Below are 15,910 nucleotides of genomic sequence, written 5' to 3' on the forward strand. Positions count from 1 at the left end.
CCGCGGGCGGGCCTGTGCCGTGGGGGCACTCGTTTCCTTCCGCCTTCGCCACGGTCTCCACCATGGCAGAGGCGGAAGAGACTCCCTCCACTGCGCATGCGCGGGGATGCCGTGAGTGGCAGCTGACGCTCCCGCGCATGCGCCGCCCGGCAATGTCATTTCCACGCCAGCTGGCGGGGCACCAAAGGCCCTTCCCGCCAGCTGGCGGGGCGGAAATCAGTCCGGCGCGGGCCTAGCCCCTCAAGGTTAGGGCTCGGCCCCTCAAGATGCGGAGGATTCCGCACCTTTGGGGCGGCGCAATGCCGGACTGATTCGTGCCGTTTCTGGCGCCGGTCGGCGGACATTGGGCCGATTACGGAGAATTGCGCCCCTGGTGTCCGTGCCCCTGCCGAGCAACCCCCCTCTAGTTGGTGAAACATGTGTCCACTAATGTGTCCCATGCTCGCTGGCCCTGCCGATGGCGTTGTGCATCCTCCCGTGCATGATGACCTGCCCATTGTCCCCGCGGACCAAGCACCTGAAGCGCATTTTCAGCACCCCGAAGCACCTCTCCACCACACCCCTGGTCGAACAATTGGAATCATTGCAGCAGTTCTCCACATCGCTCTGTGACCTCCGTATAGGCGTCATCAGCCACGACCGCAACGGGTATCCCCTGTTGCCCAGCAACCAGCCCCGCAGCCGGGGGGGTGGAGGGGCGTGTCTTGAACATTCCGGGGATCACAGATTGGGCCAACACGAACGGGTCCTGCACACTGCCCGGGTATCGGGCGCAGACATGCAGGATCCTCATCTGGTGGTCACAGACCACCTGTATGTTCATGGAGTTGTACTCCTTTTGGTTGGTGAACCGCGGCCTGTTATCCGCAGGTAGCCGCAGGGCGACATGCACACCATCGAATACCCCCTGGACCCTGGCATCCTGGCGATGGCAGCGAACCCTGCTGCCCGGGCATCCTGGTGGGCACGGTCCACAGGGAACTGTATGTACCGGTCCGCAAGGGCATACAGCGCGTCAATAACGGTACGGGTGCACCTGTGCATCGATGGCTGTGAAATCCCAGACAGGCCCCCACTCGGCGACTGTAACGACCCCGTTGCATAGCAGTTCAGGGCGACCGTCACCTTGACGGCGACCGTCACCTTGACGGCCACCGGGGGGGGGAGGGGGGGGCGGTGTTCTCGCCCACTCACACGCGGTGCCAGGTGTGCCATCATGTGGCAGATGTGTCCGGCGGTTTCCCCGGCTCATTCGCAGTCTCCTCCTGCATGCGCGGTCCGGGAGTTCCTCAAAGGACATGCACCGGTACATGCGGGGTCTCAATCGTCGCCTCATTGGCACCACCACCAACTCCTCCTCCTCCCCTCCTCGTCTTGATCCTCCTCCTCGGCCTGTCAGGCAGGTGGCCCTCCAGCCTGAGCGGCTGCCACCTGCCCCTCTGCGGCCTGCTCCTCCGCTGCAGCCTCCGTCTCCTCGCTGAGCCGCCTCCGCTGACGCTGCCACAGGGCGGCATAAAAGGCACCGCCCCCCCGCCACGACGTCCAACGTCGCTGGCGCATGGACCCCTGCACAACCAGGTGCCATGGGCTACATGGTCGCCCCGGTTGGCACTGCGCGCCCCAGCCACGCATGTCTCTCACTGGTGCTCCCGCTCCTGGCGCCCAACCCTGCTGCTAGGGCCACCGTTTCATGGCATTGCCCTCACTGGGGGCTGCCGTCGGTGTTCCCCCCGGTGGGTGTCGCCGGGTGAGTGGGGTGGCCGGGAAGGGGGGCGGCACCCACCCATACAGCCGTTAACCCTGCCTTCACCCAGGGGCTGGGTTGGGTTGATTGCCGCCATAATGGCGATCGTTGCGTGGGCACCGTCCTGTCATGGCGGGGGCTCCCCGACTGCTCGGCCTGTGTCCCCCCCCCCCCCCCCCCCCAACTTCCCTTCCACTCCCCTGACCCTGCCAGGCCACCCCTGTTGGGGGGTCTGGAGAATCCGCAATTGGCGCGAAACCAGCATCAAACATGGTTTCGGCATCTGAGCTGATTTCTCCGGCCGACCGAGGTTCGCAATTCCGGCGCAATGTCTCGGAGAATTCAGCCCGTGTTTCTTGGCGGTGCACCGTTTGCTGGTGGTGGGATTCCCTACTCCCACCGCTTGTCAATCGGATTTCCCATTGAAGCCACCCCATGCTGTCAGGAAACCTGTGAACAGGGGTGTGCTACAGGCGGGAACAGAGAGTCCCAATTGCCGGAGAAGTCCGGTCCTTAACACTGTTTCTCACCACAGATGCAGCCGGAACTGCTAAGCATTTCCAGCAGACTTTGTTTTTAATTCAACCATTATTCTTGCTGCTTTCCTCCGCCGCCCCGCAAGATCAATCCGCCATCTTCTTGCGGGGCGGCCTCGGGGAGGATGGCAACCGCACATGCGGCGCCAAGGCCCAGCACGCGGAAAATATGCGACGCCGTTCCTAGCCCCCCAGGGGTGGGAGAATAGGGGGCTGGGAGCGGACTCCGACGCCGGAGTGAAACACATCGGTTTTCACTCCGGTGTCGGGACTTGGGGCGAAATTCTCCGGTATCGGCGCGATGTCCGCCGACTGGCGCCCAAAATGGCGCAAATCAGTCGGGCATCGCGCCGCCACAAAGGTGCGGATTGCTCCGCGTCTTTGGGGGCCGAGCCCCAACCTTAAAGGGCTAGGCCCGCACTGGACGAATTTCCGCCCCGCCAGCTGGCGGACAAGGCCTTTGGTGCCCCGCCAGCTGGCGCGGAAATGACATCTCCGGGCGGCGCATGCGCGGGAGCGTTAGCGGCCGCTGACGGCATTCCCGCGCATGCGCAGTGGAGAGAGTCTCTTCCACCTCCGCCATGGTGGAGACCGTGGCGAAGGTGGAAGGGAAAGAGTGCCCCCACGGCACCGGCCCGCCTGCGGATCGGTGGGCCCCGATCGCGGGCCAGGCCACCGTGGGGGCACCCCCCTGGGCCAGATAGCCCCGCCCCCCCCCCCCAGGACCCCGGAGCCCGCCCGCGCCGCCTTGTCCCGCCGGTAAGGTAGGTGGTTTAATCTACGCCGACGGGACAGGCATTTTAGCGGCGGACGGGCCGGAGAATCGGGGGGGGGGGGGCCCGCAACCGGCGCGACGCGATTCCCGCCCCCGCCGAATATCCGGTGCCGGAGAATTCAGCAACCGGCGGGGGCGGGATTCATGCCACCCCCCGGCGATTCTCCGACCCGGCGGGGGGTCGGAGAATCTCGCCCTTGGTCTCCATTTCGGAGAATCGCGCCCATAACCGTACCCATTCCTTAATGTTCCTCACCATCATTACCTTTATCCTTTTGGCTTTTTAATTCCCTGGATATAACCTTGATATATGGGAAACAGATGTAGAGCACCCAATTCATTAGCATGGCAGCAACCACATGTTTAGACTCGCAATATAATTCACATTATCCAGGTTCTTTACTGGATCCTGATCTAACTTTACACTTTCATACTGAACCCTTTGTCTTGAATGAAATGGAACATTTAAAATATTGGGCAGGATTTAACGAAGTGAGTATGTTTAGCTTTGTGTTTCCCGGTGCTCGCAGCACAACGCTATACTCGCGTTAGATATGGGGCCTCAGCAGGGAACGGCGGCCAAGGCCGCACATAGCCCTGTTTTGTGTACTGAGGAGTTCCAATCTCCAGACTTGGTCTCTGGAGCCCCAAGTGACCACCCCCCTGGGACAGGGCACCCTGGCCGGATCACTATCGCACAGAAAATGCCACCTTGGCAGTACCAGCCTGACACCCTGACAGTGCCCCTGCCAGCTGGCAGTGGCACCTTGACAGCGGCAGGCCGACACCCAAGTGGCACTGCCAGGGTGCCCAAGTGGCACCAGCAGTGCCAGGGTGCCACCCTGCCCAAAGGGCGTGCACATGGAGGGCCTCCGATCCCCTGGGAGACCCCCACGAGTCACGTTCCGTCTGGTCCCCATTTGTGGAGACCAGTACTGAATGATGCTCGCCCGAGGTCTCTGAGATGAAGGAGATAGATCCCCTGCCTCTGGAATCTGCACATTGAAGTGAGACTAGCTATCACGCTTTAATGTGCAGATTTGCTAAAAAGTGTTCCTGCCCACAATGGGCTGGATTTAAATCATAATGCCTCGCGAGATCGCGTTAGATTTCGCGAGGCGTTGCAAGCCGGATAGTTCCCGGGAGCAGGATTTCCTGGCTTCAATCGGCCACGCTGTGCCGTGGCACGCTGCTTTTCGGCTCAGCGTGGCCATAGAATTGCAGCCATTGCCTTTGTAAATTCCTGCCTAACATTTTGAGTAGTATTTTAAATCTGCAAGCCTTGATGCCACTCAGTATTTGTTAGATGCCTTTCTGTATGATTACACATTGCTTTGCTTGGGTGGAATAATGAATTGCAGAGGTTATTTTGTTTCTTCAAAATACTGGTATGGAAAGTATAACCAGTATTTTGTGCTGCTTATTTTCAATTTAATAGTTACCTTCCTTCTGCTCTTTGCTTAATTTTAAACTGGATTTTAAAATTTGTTATCAAATATATAGGGCTAAATGAGGATATCCAAAAGCCTGTGATTTATTTTTGCTGATGGCAGATGTCAGGCTGTTATTTTCTACCTCATAAAATGCCATGTTCTTAAGGCTATATCACAATGTTGGCAAATGCACAATTTACACAGGAAATGCTTACAGTACATTCCTAACTGTACCATACTTGAAGGTACTGCATGCATCTGCAACAAATATACTTTGTGGAAAATGTTGCACGCTATGCAGTTGTTTTAATATAGTTAAGTATGATAAATAAGTCTCTTGGCAGAAATATAAAGGTTGAGCAAAATACAGTTACAGAAAGTGGAACACTACAGAAGAGAAACCAGACACATTAACACTACTTGGAGTAACTCATTATATATTTTTGGAGTAAATATTTGAAAACCACATTTTTTTTAATGAAAGTCTGCTGTAAAAGTTCTATTTGTGACTTTCAAACAAAGGTTTGAAATATTGCTGATATTTGCGTATAATTCTAACTGCAAGTGAAAAGTAATTAAGTTGGCCATTTATGCATTCTAGTCTTTCATATTGAAATTTAATGATTCTTGTTGGAAATAGAATCTGTTATGATGGTGGAGGTAATCATCAATGCTAAGTTAGAGAGAGGTAAGATCTCCTGCATGTTTCAAAAATGGACATAGCTCACTTAGGTTTGTGAGGCCACTGCCATCCATGCTTCTACTTGAGAAATTAAACTGCTGCTCCTTATACCCATTGACGCTAGTGAGTGTCACTGATTGTCAGCTTGTAAAATCAGCTAAAAGAGCTTCCTGGTACCACTTTATAAAACTTTGGGTTGAACTTGAGAACATTGGATCACTTTAGTTTCCCTTCCTGCTTCTGCTTACTTTGTTCCAGAGACTCTTTTGCTAAATAAACATTGTTAAATTTAAGAAATGTTTCATTTTGAAACTTTAAAATACCTTATTTTTGTTAATAAACTGCAGCAAAATTATGAAAACAAACTGAAAGTAAGTTGGTATGTTATTTCCCATGTCTGTTGTTAAAGTATTGTTCTCGAAACAACCTATTCAAGGTCTACTGAAATCAAAATAGTACAAAACAGATTTCCTGTAAATGGTCATATGTTTTCACAAGTAATTCACATTAACAATAAATGAGTAATGATGAATGCAGCCAATTTACAAAATTTTCTCTCCCTTTGTTTTTTAGGCTATTGCCAGTATTTCTCATACTTTGTATCGAAGACCGCAGCTTCCGTAAGTGAGTCCTCACTCCAGATTGACTTGTATGATTTTATATGCACAATATCTGCTAATGTTGCATCACTTACCTGATGTATATATACAAAATTCACCAGGAAAAAACATTAGGGATTGCCCATTCCAGTATAAGTACCCTTTTTATGAACATATGAATTAGGAGCAGGAGTAGACCACTCGGCGCCTCGAGCTTGCTCAACCATTCAGTAAGATTATGGCTGATCTGTTTGTAATTTCAACCCTACATTCCTGCCTACCCTGATAACCTTTCACCCCTTTGTTAATCAAGAATTTATCTAGCTCTGGCTTAAAAATATTCAAAGACTCTGCTTCCACGGTGTTTTGAGGAAGAGAGTTCCAGAGACTCATGACCCTGTGAGAAAAAAGATTCTGCTCAACTCTTAAATGAGCATTTTTTAAAAAGTGACCCTTAGTTCTAGATTATCCAAAAAGAGGAAAGATCCACTCCACATCCACTTTGCCAATACCTCTCAGGATCTTTAATGTCATGGTAAGTATTAAGTATTGCCAAGCAACTTTGCAAATGCTAAAAATTAATTTTAACAGGTATGGCATCTCATTCTACATTTAAGATTTAAATATTTTCACTTTGTCTCTCTCTTAATCCCATTTTTCTTTCCCCTCTTTATTTTGCTCTCTCTATCTGAGTTGACATTGGCCACGATTGACCGGCCTCGTTGCGCCCGACTCAGTGACATGACGAGGCCGTTAAGTTTCACGAGAGGCCTCCGCAAGATTTGCGACACTCCGAACACCTCGCAAGATCTCGCTAGACCTTGCGATCTGGATCTACCTCTCACTATGTGATCCAGATTTACATATTTAAGTAAACAGTTCGGCTCATTTAAATATATTGCCACTGGATTCTCCAAAGGCCCGGGGACGAAACTCCGTGCCTGGGAGGTGTAGCCATCTGGGATGGCCACTTCCAGAACACAAAATGGACGCTCACAGAGAATGTAGGGAAATGTGGACAATACTAGATAACAAGCAGGCACAGAGCCTGAATGTGTATTTGGGAGGCAGTCAGCAGACGGAATCAAAACTCTGGGTCGATTTACATATTGATGGCCCATCTCCGAGGAACAAAGGACTAATGTTCAGGTAGCCGATACTGTCTCACACATTCCGGCGCCACTACCCCAACCAAAAGACACAAACAAAGCAAGGCCAACGGCCACCTAGGACTTGCCCAGCCATCAAGGCATCCGCCCCTTTATTGGTTTAGATCGATGACAATGATCAAGAAGCTGCCCAATTAATTGGGACCAAGTTTAAGGCCCGCCTAAAAGCGCGTGAAGCCCTTCCAAGTATAAGAAGGAACCCCTGCCAAAGGTTCACTCTCTTGGATTCGGCTCTCAAGCGGAGAGATCCATCCACCAGCATCACCAGAAGCAAGTAAGTTCAAGGTCAACGCACGCTACCAGACGGACGACCTTAGCTGTACTCCTGTTACCTCTTCGAACCCAACAGCCTCAGATCTGAACAAAGGCCATTGTTCCTCTGACTAAGTGGGCATCCAAAGTTAAGTATAGGTGTTAGCGTTAGAGATAGTTTAGCTTGTAGTATTATCGTGCATGAGTAGATTTTACTGTGTGTAAATAAATACCATTGACTTTGAACTAACTAACTGTGTATTAGCTCTTTGATCGGTATTCGGGTTGAACCTTGTGGCGGTATCGAGAGATACCTGGCGACTCTGAAAGTAGACTCATAATTAGGATTAAGAAAGGCGACCTTATTAACCGCCATATTTATAACCAAATAAATATAGCAACCGAGGCCACGCCATGGCAACGTTTAGCACTGGTCCATGCAATCGTGGGCACCGGGGGAGTCTCCCAGGCCATCAGAGGCCCCCGGGTGGTCGAGCTCTGGGCAGGGTGGTACCCTGACAGTGCCAGGCTTGCAGTGCCAAGGTGCTGGTTGCTCATGCCGGAAATGGGGCCCAGGCATCCTGTCCTTATGAGGTGGAGTGAAGGGGGAGGGGAGAGCTCGAGGAGCCACTAACAGGTAAGTTTGGGCGTAGGGAGGGGGGGAGGTCCGGAGGGCATGGTGGAGGGCCAAGAGTTCGGGGCAGCATTTAAAAATGGTGTGAGGTAAGAAGTGAGCTTAGTGCAAGTCCTATTTGATAGCAGGGTCGTTCTCGGCCCCGCTGAACGCGTTCAAAACGGGGATTTGTTTTTTCCCCGTTAAATCGTGCCCACTGAATGTGCTATTCTGAACATCTTGGTTTGGACTGGTTGCAGCTTGTAATTAATTCTTCAGTCAGTTTGGTTGGGGCATACCCAAGTGCTTGCAGTGTTCACCCATTGGGAATAGAGGGATACGGACCTAGGAAGTGTAGAAGATTGTAGTTTAGTCGGGCAGCATGGTCGGCACGGGCTTGGAGGGCCGAAGGGCCTGTTCCTGGGCTGTACTTTTCTTTGTTCTTTGTTTGTTTGTCCCTGGTACTCTCCAGGATACACCACTTTTTGACAGTTGCCTGACATGAACTCCCAGTACAAAAACCCATGAACTCCCAGCATAAGTCCAATGGAAAGTCTTTAGGCAGGTGCAAATGTAATGCACTGTGTCTTAATCTCTCTGTTCTGCTTTGTATACCGTTACCTGTCATTATACCGTTGCCTGTCCATTATGTAGTATCCCCAATTACTTTCAAAACCTGTCTTTTCAACATAGTTTTAGTTCCTGTCATTTATATTTTGTTTTTCTCCTTGCTTAACTGTTCATTGTTTCCCTCCTTAATGTAAAATGTTTTGAGTTACATATAAGGAGTACGAAATATATTATGGTGTTTATATTATATTACATGGTTTGTTTTGAACTAAGGGGGTTTCAGTTTTGCAATAGTACAATTTTCGCACTGTAATTGGCCAATTAAATGATGCCTGTAAATTTGTTAGCTTTATGTCTGCAATTGTCTGAAATATTGCCTAATATTAGCTTGATATTTTTAAAAATTCTGCCCTAGTTTTTCTATCAATATTTAAGTGACAGCACTTCCTTCCTTCTTCTCATTTGGTTGCATTGGGTATCTTTCATGTCAGTTTAATGTAGGCTGGGTAAAGTAAGTCTCTTCGTGTTCGAGTATGGGATGCAGAGTATACTAAATTAAGTTTGGGGTTTGACATTCAGTCTGCTTGACCTGAAATATATCAGGTCTGTCCCCATCTCTTTGCTATTACTGCAGTAAAGTATCTTCATACAGAAAAAAAAAGAAAATGCTGGAAATACTCAGCAGGTCAGGGAACATCTGAGGAGCAAAACAAAATTGAAGTTTCAGGTCAATGCCCGTTCTTTGTCTGCTGAAAGGTCAGTAACTTGAAAAGTTAACTCTTTAAACACTTTTTATTTTTGTGTACTACTTTTTGGGTGGGATCTACCGGTTGCGTTGCGCCTGAAAAGTAGTGCGGCGCAACGCGACCAGTAGATGCCGGGAGACCCCACTTCCGGGATCTACCCAGCTTGTTACGCCTCGTGGGATCTAACGCGATCTTGCGATGTGAATCCCAGCCATTGTGGGTGAGATCACTTTCTGGTAATCTGCATATTAGATCAAGACAGCTAGTCTCATTGTATAGTCCTTATTGTATATGTGTTCTCTCGCTGCACTGAGGAGTCCCGACGAGTGGAGCTCCTCAGTGCAGAAAACAGGCCTAAGTGCGGCCTCTTCTGGAAGTTTCCCGCTGAGGCCCCTGATGGGTGTTAGATAGTGGGGTGTTTCTCGCCACTCTGAACATCGGGAAACATCCGGCTAATCCCTCATTATGGAACTGTGTCCCCATTCAGGTAGATCATGCCCTTTATTTTTGAGTGCAAAATGCCCTCCAGACTTTTATTTGAATAATAGGAGTACTGGAGGTGAAACTAAAGGCTGTGACTATGATTAAAGATGTTGATTGGTACATTCAGTTTCATCACAGAAGAACGCAAGATCAACCAATTTTGAAATTCACACATGCTACACCTGCATCAACACTGAATCCTCCATGATTTTTCTTTCTCGAGAAGAAATAATATGCTGGTGAATATTTCATGGCAAGTTCACAATAGTTAAATTTAGATGTGCATATCATCCTCAGCTGTATTGCCACATGAAGGAACTACCTGCCAGTATAAACTACTCCATTATAGTCTCAGGTAATGTATTTGTTTTAAAACATCATTGTTGGAAATGTGTGGTAAAATTGCAACGAGTGATTAAATCTACAACTGTTTTAATAGCATAATAATGGACTTGGTAATGGGCCAGCAGCTCTGAGGTGCTTGGTTCACAACACCCTATTGATTGGTACATTCAATTTTATCACAGAAGAATGCCCCTAATTTGCACGCAGTGGACTCCCGGCTAGTCAAGTGAAAGATTAATCAGTAAATAAAATGAAATACGTGCAGATCTTGCTGTATTTGATTCATTGTAAATGGCATCAATGGCCTGATTCTTCTCTGATTCATTTTATTCATTGCAAATAGATACTTTTGCAAGATAAGCAAAAACATGTGCACAGATATAAATAGTAAAGGGATGCTTTATACTGTTGACCTCTATACCTCTTATCCCAAATATACTGATTTTTATGAAAATAAATAGATCAAACATCTATGTAATTTGATATTCAGATTTGTTAAAAAAAAATGATCAGTTATCAGCAGTCAGTTATTATGTGCTTCTTTGGTATGTACAGTTTATAGAACCATTGCTGCACAAAGTTCTAAATAATATGTGGGGTGAGATTCTCCGACGCCCCGCCGGGTCGGAGAATCGCCGGGGGCTGGCGTGAATCCCGCCCCCGCCGGTTGCCGAATTCTCCACCACCGGATATTCGTCGGGGGCGGGAATCGCGCCGGTTGGCGGCCCCCCCCACTGCGATTCTCCGGCCCGAATGGGCCGAAGTCCCGCCGCTAAAATGCCTGTCCCGCCGGCGTAAATTAAACCACCTACCTTACCGGCGGGACAAGGCGGCGCGGGCGGGCTCCGGGGTCCTGGGGGGAGCGCGGGGCAACCTGGCCCCGGGGGGTGCCCCTACGGTGGCCTGGCCCGCGATCGGGGCCCACCGATCCGCGGGCGGGCCTGTGCCGTGGGGGCACTCTTTCCCTTCCGCTTTCGCCACGGTCTCCACCATGGCGGAGGCGGAAGGGACTCCCTCCACTGCGCATGCGCGGGAATGCCGTGAGCGGCCGCTGACGCTCCCACGCATGCGCCGCCCAGAGATGTCATTTCCGCGCCAGCTGGCGGGGCACCAAAGGCCTTTTCCGCCAGCTGGCGTGGTGGAAATTCGTCCGGCGCCGGCCTAGCCCCTCAAGGTTGGGGCTCGGCCCCCAAAGATGCGGAACATTCCGCACCTTTGCAGCGGCACGATGCCCGAATGAATTGCGCCATTTTGGGCGCCAGTTGGCGGACATCGCGCCGATACCGGAGAATTTTGCCCCAGAAGTTTAGCAAATGTGGCTTGGTGGTAGCATTCTCACCTCTGAGTCAGAAGGTTACAGGTTCAAGTCCAACTCTGGAGATTAAAGCATAAAACTTTGGCTGATGCGGCAATATATAGTAATACACTTTAAATAGCACCTAACAGTTCTGGTTGACCCCAGGTTGATCCAACCCTCAGAATCAAAATCCTCATTATAGTCTGCCACTTTTCATTCCTATCTGGTCTACAAAATGTCCATATACAGGTAGTTATAGATACCTTATTGTATATTTAAACTATATGGTAGTGACTAATGGGTAATCTTACAATACTTCTATTGTTTGACACATGGTAAAGATGTAAATATTTTGTTTTCCATTTTCTCGAGCTCCCATTACTCTTTTTCAAGTTTGCCAAATAATGCTGCAGTTGTGTTTCAATGAACTAGTGCCAAGCAGTATCATGTTCCTGGTTCAGAGAATGTTAAGTTGCCAGGTGAGATCTGCCTTTCATTAAAATGATGATGTAACAGAGAATGGAACCTCCACTCTGCTGATTCTACTCATTTTCAGACTACTGAAGTCAGCAGTTTGCATATTAATTCTTTTCCACCTTTGTCTGCTAAATAGCCACCAACATGCTCCTTTCTCCCTGGCATTACCAGAAATATCAGAACGCTCATCCCACATTGACAACATTTCCTGATGAAGAGAATGTTGTGTTAAAGTTAACATCTGGCTACTAAAGTCATTATTCAAACCAGAGGGTCACTCAGTGCCCAGCTGAAAAATTAAGTGTTATTCCTCAAGCTTGCCTTCATTTTCATTGGAACAGTGTAGAAGACAAAAATACCCAAGAGGTCAGGGGAATGCAGAGTTGAAATGGGAAGTGATGACGCTTGGGTTTGCACTTATGAATAGAATGAAGGTGCTCCGTAGAGCAGTCAATGGACAATGTGATACGTGTGTTTAAAAAGAGGGGGAGAATGCATCACAGATCCATCAGTCTCACTCAGATGATGTAGTAAGAGACGTTAAGTAAATTCAGTATACAACCAATACAAAGCAGCAATTAACTGAGATGCAAGGGAGATATTCAAGATCTACAAACAGTGCAGTCATGAGGCTGATTCCTTTTTGTGCTGATCCCTTTTGTTAAGCTATGCTAAACAATGAGGAGAACTGGCTTTTCATACTGAAAATTATGCATCTTAGTGGTGATCTTGTAGGGCTATGTAAGATGACAAATTGGTCTGGAAAAAGAAAATCTTTCAAATAAATTGTTGGAGTAGAATCAGGAACGTCATCAGGGACTGATTAACATTTGGTGCAGACCGTCCAGTACAGTAGTGAGGACAATGGCCTTAAGAAATAGCTATATTTTATAGTGAGAGGACAGTGGCTCAAAAGGGTTACCTTCAAAGAGAGAGGGTCTGGGCAGAACTAAAATATGTCCTCCCGGAAAGGAAAGGGAGGGCAAGCAAGTCTAGAGCTCCCTGGATGACAAATGAAATAGAAATTAATTCAAAGAAGAAAAAAGTTTGCTTATGACAGATGTCAGATAGTAATACAGTCGAAAATCAGGCTGAATATAGAAAGTTCAGAAGGGAGGTGAAAAAGCAAATAAGAGAATAAAAGAGGGAGTATGAAAAGACACTGGTAGCTAACATAAAAGGGAATTCCAAGGTTTTCTATAGGCATATGAATGGTAAAAGGGTGGTAAAAGGAACAGGGGCAATTAGGGATGAAAAGGGAATTTACACGTGGAGGCAGAGGGCATAACTCAGGTATTAAATGAATAATTTGCATCTGTCTCTTCCAAGGAAGAAGATGCTACTCAGGCCCTGGTGAAACATGAAGTAATTCAGACACTAAAAGGGTTTAATATTCATAAGGAGGTACTGTATAGATTATCTGCACTTAAAGTTGATGAGGCACTATGATCGGATGGGATGCATCCTAGGATAGAAACTAAAGAAAGTGAGAGTGAAAATTGAGAAGGCACTTGTCATAATTTTTCAGCCTTCCTTAGACTCAGGAGTGGTGCCAGAAGACTGGAGAATTTCAAAGGTTATGTCCTTATTCAAAAAAATAATGTAAAGATTAGCCGAGCAACTACAGGCCAGTCAGTTTAACTTTGGTGGTAGGGAAACATCTAGAAACAATAATTTAGGACAAAATTAATAGTCACGGGGACAGGTTAATTAAGGAAATCCAGCATGGATGTCTTCAGAGAAAATAGGTCGCGGGCTGCTGCCGCCGATTCTCTGGCCCGGATGGGCCGAGCAGCCGTGCAGAAACGGCAGAGTCCCGCCGCTGCCGTTCACCCCTGGTTGTTGCCGGCAGGAACTCTGCGCGAAAGGTCGGGGGGCGGCCTGTGGGGCGGGGAACAGCGCCCCTTCACCGGGGTGTGCCTCTGATGGAGTCTGGCCCGCGATCGGAGCCCACCGATCGGCGGGCCAGCCCCCCCCCCCCCCCCCCCCCCCCCCCCGGACCTACTTTCTTCCACTTCCGGCCCCAGAACCCCCGCGCCATGATGCGTCAGGACCGGAGCATTGAAGAAGTCCCCCGCGCATGCGCGGGTTGGCGCGGCCCAACTGCGCATGCGCAGGTTGGCGTGGCACCCATTTGTCGCCGGGAAGGGAGGCTGGAGCGGCGGGAACCGCTCCAGCGCCGTGCTGGCCCCCTCTGGGGGCCAGAATCGGTTGTCCCCTCGCCCATTTCGCGCCTTCGTCTCCATTTTGGAGAATTGCGCCCATAGTGTTTCACTGACTTTCTTGGGCCTTTGGAGGAGGTAACAGAAAAGGTTAATAAGTGCAATGTTGTTTGTATGGTCTATGTGGAGTTCCAAAAGGCATTTGATACAGTGCTAAACAACAGTCTTGTGAACAAAGATATAATTCATGGACAGACAAGGAGGCTGTTCCAGCCTTGGGCAGTTTCATGGCTATTTGCAGATGAGGAGTGAGGTCACCTGACCCTCTTGACTCTATATTGTTACAAAGCAGATTGTCTATACCCCATGTTGGCTTAAAGAAAATAACATTTTCATATATCTGTGGGTATACCTGCGTGGGCGTGACATAATGGCAGATTCTGGATAAAAATGAAACTATTTTAGGTCCGTATAATGCAAATCTCTCTCCTTAGAATTATGTAACGATGTAGTAAAAAGACCATTCTACCCATTTTGTTTGTGCTGGCTCCTTGGAACGAATATCCAACTGGTCGTGTTTCCCCGCTTTTTCAAATATTTAACATCATAGAAAGATGTCATTGATTCAGTTTCCATCACCCTTTCAGGCAGTGCATTCAGATCATAACAATTTGCTGTGTAATTTTTTTCTTCTCATGTCATCTCTTGCATTTACCTTTAAACCTCTTGCTCCTTATATTTGTATAAAAAGACTTGGGATTTTCCTTGACCCTGCTTTCCAATGACATTTCATAGCCCTTTTTAGACCTCCTAACTTCCTGGGCGAGATTCTCTGACCCCCCGCCGGGTCGGAGAATCGCGGGGGCTGGCGTGAATCCAGCCCCCGCCGGTTGCAGAATTCTCCGGCACCGTAGATTCGGCGGGGGCAGGAATCGCGCTGGCGCCCCCCCCCCCCCCCCCCGGCGATTCTCCGGACCGGATGGGCCAAAGTCCCGCTGCTAAAATGCCTGTCCCGCCGGCGTAGATTAAACCACCTATCTTACCGGCGGGGCAAGGCGGCGCGGGCGGGCTCCGGGGTCCTGGGGGGGGGGGGGCGGGGCGATCTGGCCCCGGGGGGTGCCCCCACGGTGGCCTGGCCCACGATCGGGGCCCACCAATCCGCGGCGGGCCTGTGCCGTGGGGGCACTCTTTTCCTTCCGCCTTCGCCACGGTCTCCACCATGGCGGAGGCGGAAGAGACTCCCTCCACTGCGCATGCGCGGGAATGCCGTCAGCGGCCGCTAACGCTCCCGCGCATGCGCCGCCCGGAGATGTCATTTCTGCACCAGCTGGCGGGGCACCAAAGGCCTTTTCCGCCAGCTGGCGGGGCGGAAATTAGTCCGCCGCGGGCCTCGCCCCTTATGGTTGGGACTCAGCCCCCCAAGATGCGGAGCATTCCGCACCTTTGGGGCGGCGCGATGCCCGACTGATTTGCGCCGTTTTGGGTGCCAGTCGGCGGACATCGTGCCGATACCGGAGAATTTCGCCCCTATTGAGTTTGTTCCTACTTTCCCTCTGTTCTTCAAAAAACCTTGTCTGTTTTTGATTGCCGAGACCTTATGTATACTTTCTTTTTCTTTTTGAATAGTCTCACAATTTCCCCTATCATCCATGGTTCCCTAATCCTGCCATTTCTGCCCTTCATTTTTGCAGGGATATGCCTGTCCTGCACTCTAATCAACTGGTCTTTAAAAGACTCCCATATATTAAATGTAGATTTACCCTCAAACAGCCACTCCCAAACCACATTCTCCAGCTTTTGCCAAATTTTGTTGTAGTTGGCTTTGCCCCAATTTAGCACCCTCACTCGAGGACATTCTTGTCCTTATCCATTATTATTCAAAAAATTATGGAATTATGATCACTTTTCCCAATAAGTTCCCCAACTGAAACTTTGGTCACCTGGCCGGGTTCATTCCCCCATACCAGGTCCAGTTGGACTATCAACATATGTTTTAAAAAAAAAACCTGGACACACCTAACAAATTG

General features: G+C 49.4%; 1 protein-coding gene across 5 annotated transcripts in view; it reads left to right on the plus strand.

The window, feature by feature from the left end:
- The window catches only part of sncaip (synuclein, alpha interacting protein), a 230,210-nt gene that overhangs the window by 36,860 nt on the left and 177,440 nt on the right, over positions 1–15,910 (plus strand). For 3 of the 5 annotated variants that reach the window (XM_072516529.1, XM_072516530.1, XM_072516533.1), the window contains exon 2: positions 5,744–5,790. The gene's annotated coding sequence lies outside the window, so the exon portion shown is untranslated. Of the gene's footprint in view, positions 1–5,743; positions 5,795–15,910 lie in introns of all 5 variants that reach the window. The other 2 variants (XM_072516532.1, XM_072516531.1) reach the window with 1 other exon arrangement.

Source organism: Scyliorhinus torazame, chromosome 9 (genome assembly GCF_047496885.1).
Source record: "Scyliorhinus torazame isolate Kashiwa2021f chromosome 9, sScyTor2.1, whole genome shotgun sequence".
Lineage (NCBI taxonomy): Eukaryota > Metazoa > Chordata > Chondrichthyes > Carcharhiniformes > Scyliorhinidae > Scyliorhinus > Scyliorhinus torazame.